Genomic DNA, 7490 nt, shown 5'->3' on the forward strand with positions numbered 1-7490 from the left:
TGGAGTCACGACCTCGATGACTGATTTGAGCATGATTGGCAAAGGGAGGAACTTTGATCACACCAGGAGTGTGCCAGTAATGGAGTCGATTCTCTTGACTCAACATAAGTGATTGAACTTCTTGAACATTCAAGTTTCCTTGACTTAGAATGATGTTGATGACTCATATTCAGCTGGAAGGACATTAAGAATGCTCATTATGAGATCATCTTCTGGTACGCGTGCATCTGCAAGGAGCATAGTATCAAAGATGCTTTCCATTCTCCGCAGTTGCACACCCTTAAGCAAATGGGCAGGTAGAGGTTGTAAACAAGACCCTCAAGGACACTATAAAAGAGCGTCTAGAAGAGGAAAAAGGTAGCTGGCCCAACCTCCTCCCAGAGGTACTTTGGTCACACAGGAACACCGAGAAGACGACCACTAGATAGACACCCTTTGCATTATCCAATGACCAAGGAACAAACCACACCTTGTTGCCAGAATTCCTTGATGAAATTGAAGAAAGAAGAGACGATGCTAACTTAAAACTACATGCCTACCTGCAAAATGTTGCCAGGTACTTCAATACCCAAGTCAAGGAGAGGAAATTCTTTGTAGGAGACTTAGTGCTACAAAGAGCATTCCTGAATGCAAAAGAATCTGCAGTAGGAGTGTTTGGACCTAACTGGGAAGGACCGTACCAAGTGACGAAAATTACAAGTAAAGGTGCGTACAAACTTGACCGGTACAATGAGAAAATGGAATTGGTTCTCCTACTAAGATATTGGAATAGAGAACATCTCAGAAAGTACTACCAGTAGCCCACTTGTACAAAACACTACTCTTCAGTAGCAGTTCCTATAATGTCTCACTGTGCAAGAATTCAAAAAAGAGCTATATGACCACCACTCTTTAGTGGTGGCCTTTGCACAGTATGTCGCGCAGGAGTAGCCAAAACATGGTTTTAAAAACATATTGTATTTGTAAGCTTTTCGTACTTAAAAAATGTATGTTGCATAGTAACAACACTTATGTAAGACCAATTAATGAATAAAGATGTTTCTCCAGTTCAAATTGTGTCAAACAACTTGCTAACGAATTAGCTTTTTAAAGATAATTCTTATTTTTAGTTCAACATATGTATAAAACAATCCTCCTAAGAAGATGCACAAGCAAAGGATCTATATACTTGGTGAATTGCAAGTGACCAAGAGACCAAAAGTTTGCTTGATCACTTGGGGGCACCCACACACAGCATCGAACAAGCACAAATATACATAGGCAAAAAAATTTAAAGCTTCATCAAAGCCAAAAATTAATAGCTAAGTATGTGTAAACGGCATGCTTCAAGGTGAACATAAAATGTATAAACTTGGGATTAAAGGCTTCCCAGTTAGCTACATGTTTAAAAAACCAAAAGAAGATAAATCCAAGATTAAAAACTGCCTGGTCGGGCACTAGTTCGAAAGTAAAAGGCCTTAAGGCAATACAAGAACTATCATTGTTTTAAATGCATAAGGCCAGGGCCAGGTAGAAACAAAGAAAAAGTGAAGAAAAAAAAAACCAAGCACAAAAAGATAAAACTAAAGCTTTTCAATGTTGTTAAGTGTAGGTGAGTCATGCGCAGGTGATTCCTGGGTGGCAGCCTCAGCAACAGGAGCCTCGTGGGTAGAATCAGTGGCCTGGGCAGCCCCCTTAATGGCCTACCTGACAAAAACCTGGCTGTCATGTATCTCCGCCAAATATTGGCTAACATGTGTCTCCATAGAATGTTGGCCAGCCTCCCCAACCTGGCTGGCCTATACACCATTAGAAGCTTAGCGAGGCTGGCTAGAAGACACTCTTGGAGTACTCTCTTTGGTTGTTCTACCCTCATACAACTCCCTGCCCTAGGAAATCATGCCCTCGCAATCAGAATACTCAACATAAAAAAAATTACCCCCGGGATTATGGAGGTAACACTCATAAAAAGTCTCCATGGCCAAGTCACAAAACTCAGCTATGAGGTCGTCCTGACCCCACAAAGCTACATAAAGACTAACCTGCCTATCATGGCAGGTTTTCCTGGTAGCCTCCAACTCCCTCTTCAACTTGACATTCTTTGAGGTCAGTTCAGTCACCTCTTTGGTAGGAGTACCAAGAAGCTGGCCCATGCCGTTGTACTGGTCCTTCAACTCTCTTAGCTCTTTCTCTGCCAACTCTAGATCGACCTTCACCTTGTCAAGCTCAGCAAGATGCACATCTTTTGTTGCAAGTTTAGCATCCTTGCATTCTAATTTCTTCTTGAAGGTTGTTCCAGAGCCCTTGCCCTAGCATGAGCATGGCCAAGCTTCAAGAGAAGCTGAAATCAAAAAAGAAGAAATAAGATCAATAGAGTTGTACAATGCATGAAGTAAATAGTTGAGCAAATAATAAGATAACTTACAAATGCCCCATCTCTCAAGAAGCTGGCTGTCAGGTAGTCTGGGGAATCATCATCCAACCCCTGAAGTTGTTCATCAACACTTGGTAGGCACTTGCCAAGGTAGTTTTGGACAACCTCTATGGCCTTCTCACTCTTGCTGGAGCAGGCTTCCCGACTATGTTTATGGCTGCCTGACTATGTTTCTGGCTGCCCTTGCCAAGTGTCTTGGGAGGAGGAGGAAGAGTTGTCCTGGGCAAAGAATCTCGAATAATAGGCTGATTGGATGGTGGTGGGCCAGAAGGAGGTGGCGGTAAAGGAACTTGGGTCACATCTGATGCAGTCCCCGTCAGAGCAACCTTGGACTGGAGACGCCCTCCATAAGGGTTGTTCAATGGTCACCTCATCAAATCTTTTATTCTAGAGATCATGTCTATAAAAAGAAAAATAACAAGGTCAACATACAAGTAATTAATATAAAATGCAAGAAAAGGTAAAAGGGTTACTATCGTCAGTGTCCTCAGGATGATCTACCGAAGGAGTGCCACCTAAAGGTCCCTCGTCCTCAAAACAGGACTCACTAGAGCTATCTTTAGTCATGACGGCCTTCCCCTTGCCTTTGTCTGTCGGCGCAGGCTAGGCAGGCCTTGTAGGCCACTACCGCTCAGGTTTGATCAAAACTAGAGCATCACCAACAGTGCCCCCAAAAATAAAATGCAGCCAAAGAGTGTGGTCCCTTCTGCTCTCTTTTTGGGCTATCTTGGCCAAAGAGGCTTCCTTAGTAGAATTTCTCTTTTCCTGTTCAACAGTGAGTCTCTTCCCTTTGGTTTTCTCCTTTCCAATAAGAGAATTGTCAGGGTCCTTAGGAGGGTTATCTAGAGCAACAACATCCTCAATAGGAGGGTATAAACCATACTTCCTGAAGTTCTCCTCATAGGCCAATGTGCAAATGTTACACCAAGCTACTGGGAGAGATAGATATGGTTAGCCCTATCCCTCTGTCTCAATGTGGGGAATGGCCAATTTTAAGTTGGAACTAGGTGACAAAACTAACAGACGCCATTTATGTTCTATTCCATAAAGTAACTTCTGGCATACCCCCCAACCTTTGACATGGTCGTGTCATTAGTGTCGCCAAGATACTGATAGCCATGCTAGCTAAAGTAAAAGTACCTAGTCCTATTCTAACTTAGATTGGATTTCAGCTAAGTAATATTTCACCTCGAAAGGTGAAGGTTGTGGCCATCCTAACTCAGCGTATAACACAAAAATTACCAACAGGTACTTGATACTCTTTTGTGCAATCTAAGTTGGACATAGCTTGAAGAAGTTTGCTATGTCCCTAAAATACAGGTGCAAAGGAAGCATCGCACCCTGCTCTGCATGTGGGCCAAACCACGCTATCCAATTTGGCTACAGATGGTGAGCCAAGTGGTCCTGGGCAGGCCTAATGCACTAGACCTGCCCAACAAGTCCACTATCAATAATGTCGTCAAGCTTGGTAGTGATAATGTAGAACAAGGAGATACCCAACTATCTCATTCACCCATCTAAAGAATCCATGGCTTAGCAACCTCATCCTCAATATGGTTAATCCCAATCTTCGAGGGTTTACCCCTACTGTTCAGAGGCACTCCAGCCTCGCCATAAGAGCCCAGGGGGTTGCCATGGATCACATTTCACTCCTTAGGGAGCCTCCAAGTAGCCCTAGGCTTTGTTTCAGGCTCTGCCTAATAAACTTTTAGCTTTTCCTCCTCTTTGTCGGCCATATGCTCTTTCGCTTGGCTAGCCTCAAGCTATTCAACCTCCTCTACCTGACAAACTCTCCCCCTTGCCATGAGTTTGGCAATGTGGGGATCGGTCAGAGGTGAGTTTTCTTCTTGTCAGGTTTGAATGTTTCTCAGAGTACTGGGCAATAGTCACAGTAGCTGCTGCTATAGGAAGATCTCTAGACGCGGAAGATGCCCATCCAAAAGGCAATGTGTCAGGCACACCCTACCGGATAATGTACGTCCAAGACTTAGGCATGAACTATCTCCACCCCCGATTCAGTTTCCAAATGATACTCCCGTAGATCTCATCACCTATTCACTCAAAGTAGTGGCGATGTTGAACTTTAAGTTTCGAAGAACCACTGCTCGCTTCAAAGTCACTTAAAGAGTTGTCTGATGAGCTCTCAGAGGAAGAACAGCTGAGTGATAGTCTTCGTACAGAAGAGAAAGTAAGTCCTCGTCGATCCAATTGTCACCTCTCCAATAGTCATGCATGTTCATCTATACCAAAAGACAAAGGGAGGTGAACAACCAAAGAGATCACGAATAAGACAAGGATAAAAACATGAGATAATATGCCAACACGTGTGGGTACTAATTGGCTAGCCCACGAAGTGTTAATCCATGAACTGGCGAGCTTATGGTTCTTTCACCATGAACCGGCTAGGTTCTAAAAATTCCACCAAGAACTGGCCAGGGAAGAATTAGCCTTAGAATGGCTGGATAGAGTTCCTGGAAAGGAACTAAGTACCAGCCAGGGGTCTTAGGACGAGACCAGGAACCAGCCATGGTCCCTAACAGACTTGAAGTGTCGGTACGGCCCCTGAACGAATCAAAAAAATTGGAGGAAGGCAATTTTCATGTTTTTATTATTATATTGAGTTGTATGGATAGTTTTAAAGTTTTTATTTATATTATTAAGTGATTGTACTACTAAAGTTGACTTATGACCTATGTGATTTGATGATGAACTGACACTAAACTCCTTGATGTTATTTAGTATGTGTGAGTACTTACGGATTGTGTGCTTAAGATGTTATGCTTACTTTTGATATTGTTATATGAATTATATGTTGTTCTACTTATTTTATATAATTTGTGATTATATATACGTAGACTTATTTGATTTGGTTAATATTGAGAAAAATAAAACTTGTGTGATCAATTTTTTGAAGCAAAATCTTAAATCTTGGTTATATAGAGATGATAAGGCAATTTTTGTTGAATCGTTTGAGCCAAAAATTTTAAGCAAATTATCCTTGCTCTAAATCATACCATAAAAGGTTGTTGTGTACTAAATGAAATATATGATGTAAGTGGGATGAGAAATTTTTATGAGAATTATTTTTGTGAAGGATGTATGTATAGTGAGTTATGACTAATTGTCTATATTGAAATATCTCAAAGAAAAAAGAAGAAAAATAATAAGAGAAAGAATTCATGTTGAAAAAAGAAAAAAAAATATTAATAAAAAGAGATTAATTTTAGAGGATTATAAATTTTAATTGTGCAAAAAAGAAAGCATTAAGTGAAAAATACTAAAGAGAGAAAGGGATTTACAATGAAGGTCTTGAATTTTTTTAGTTTTTTTTTTTTTTGTAAGTCTATGGTGTAAAATTAGCCTAAATGACATTCTCATTCACTATTTATCTAAGTCTAACGTTACATACCTATAAAGTCATTTTGATCTACATGACTTTAGTTTACATTAAAGGAGATGAATTAATTATGCAAGCTTATAGTTATCTTGACTGTTTTATGGTATGATGAGTCTTTATGCATATGAGTCATATGTATATAGGGTTTGTAGAATTGACCTATACACACTTTAATAATTAGGTAACATTTGAAGTTTAGTTTGGTGGGTTAAAATTCTAATCCTTGGTTTGAATGCAAGTTGAATGATTGAAAGAGAGTTTAGTATTTCAGATAAATTTCCATAGGTCTAAAATTTTTTTGTCATACTAATAATTGAATTATTTTTAATTTTAACGTTTTGCCTTTGCTTGAGGAAAAGCAATCATTCAAGTTTGGGGTGTGAAGAATGTGTATTTTATGCATTCATTTACTCTTATTTATTCTTATTTTTAGTTTTTTTTTTTTTTTTCCATGAGTTATTGGTTCAATTTGATGTGTTTTCTCTAAATTTGTAGGTTTGTGCTTAAGAGATGAGTTTGTGATGGTTTGAGATCTTTGAGCTAATTTATGACTATGTTCCCATCATTTTTTGGAAGAGTTTGTGAAATACAAAATGAAGGAGTTCTTTCTTAGCTTTCCAAAATATGTAATGTCATTTCATTTGGAATCCAAACACGAGAGTTATGCATGTTTTATAGAACAAGGTTGAAGCAGTTAAGAAAAATAACAAAAAAAGTGCTTTTGGTGCTGTAGCGCCGTAATTATAGAGCTATAGTGCCAAAACTGAAAAAAAAACAAAAAAAACATTATTTTCTTGTAAATTCAAAACCTTAAGAAATCTCGTATGGCGCCCTTGCCCCATGTCTTAGGCGCCAAAGCATCGGCCATACAGAATTCAAATTAAACCAAATTCTAAGCACGTTATCTTTTCTATCTTTCTTGGGCTATAAATAGATTTATATATTTAAACTCTAGACGATTACATAGGGGGAAATACAATTTTAGAAGAGAAAAACACTTCTGAGAGATCAAAATAGCAATTTGAAGCTGCATTCAAGAGTTTTCACATGTTCTTCTTCTTTCTTCTTTATTTCTCAAGTGTGGCTAGTTTTCTTAGTCATTAGGGTTAGATGGATCTCTAATCATTACTTTTGTAAAGCCCTAATCTATAGGGACACCACTGTTGGGAATATTTTACCAGGATCTAGATTTACTAATAGGTATATTGAATTAACATCCTAAGTAAGAATATCTCAAAAACAATGAAATTTAACACATTAGCGTTTTAGAAAACCTTACATTGGTTACAACAAAATATAATGACTCCTTCCATTCATGATCTCTAGCCCTTGATTCCTTTCTGTTGCAGAGCATTATCAAGATCTGAACCTGGATCTCTTTCTCTCCTTCGGGTTTGGTTACCACCGACTTACTCACTATGATTGAGTACTTGACTTGCTATGTGTGGGCATGGCACTCTTTCACTCAAGGTTTCGAATAGGTGAAGAACAATGAAGGAGGTGAAATCACAATAGAAGGAACTCTCTCATCTAGGTTGAAGGCGATAGTTAAATTGTTAAAAGTGGATGAGTGAGAGCATCATGTTCCTTTTATAGTGTTTCAACTAGGGCTTGAGGCTGGATTATATGGATTAAAAAAGAATAAAATATTGGGCAAAATTACACTTCATGGTTGTACAC

Source organism: Cannabis sativa, chromosome 2 (assembly GCF_029168945.1).
Source record: "Cannabis sativa cultivar Pink pepper isolate KNU-18-1 chromosome 2, ASM2916894v1, whole genome shotgun sequence".
NCBI classification, from domain to species: domain Eukaryota; kingdom Viridiplantae; phylum Streptophyta; class Magnoliopsida; order Rosales; family Cannabaceae; genus Cannabis; species Cannabis sativa.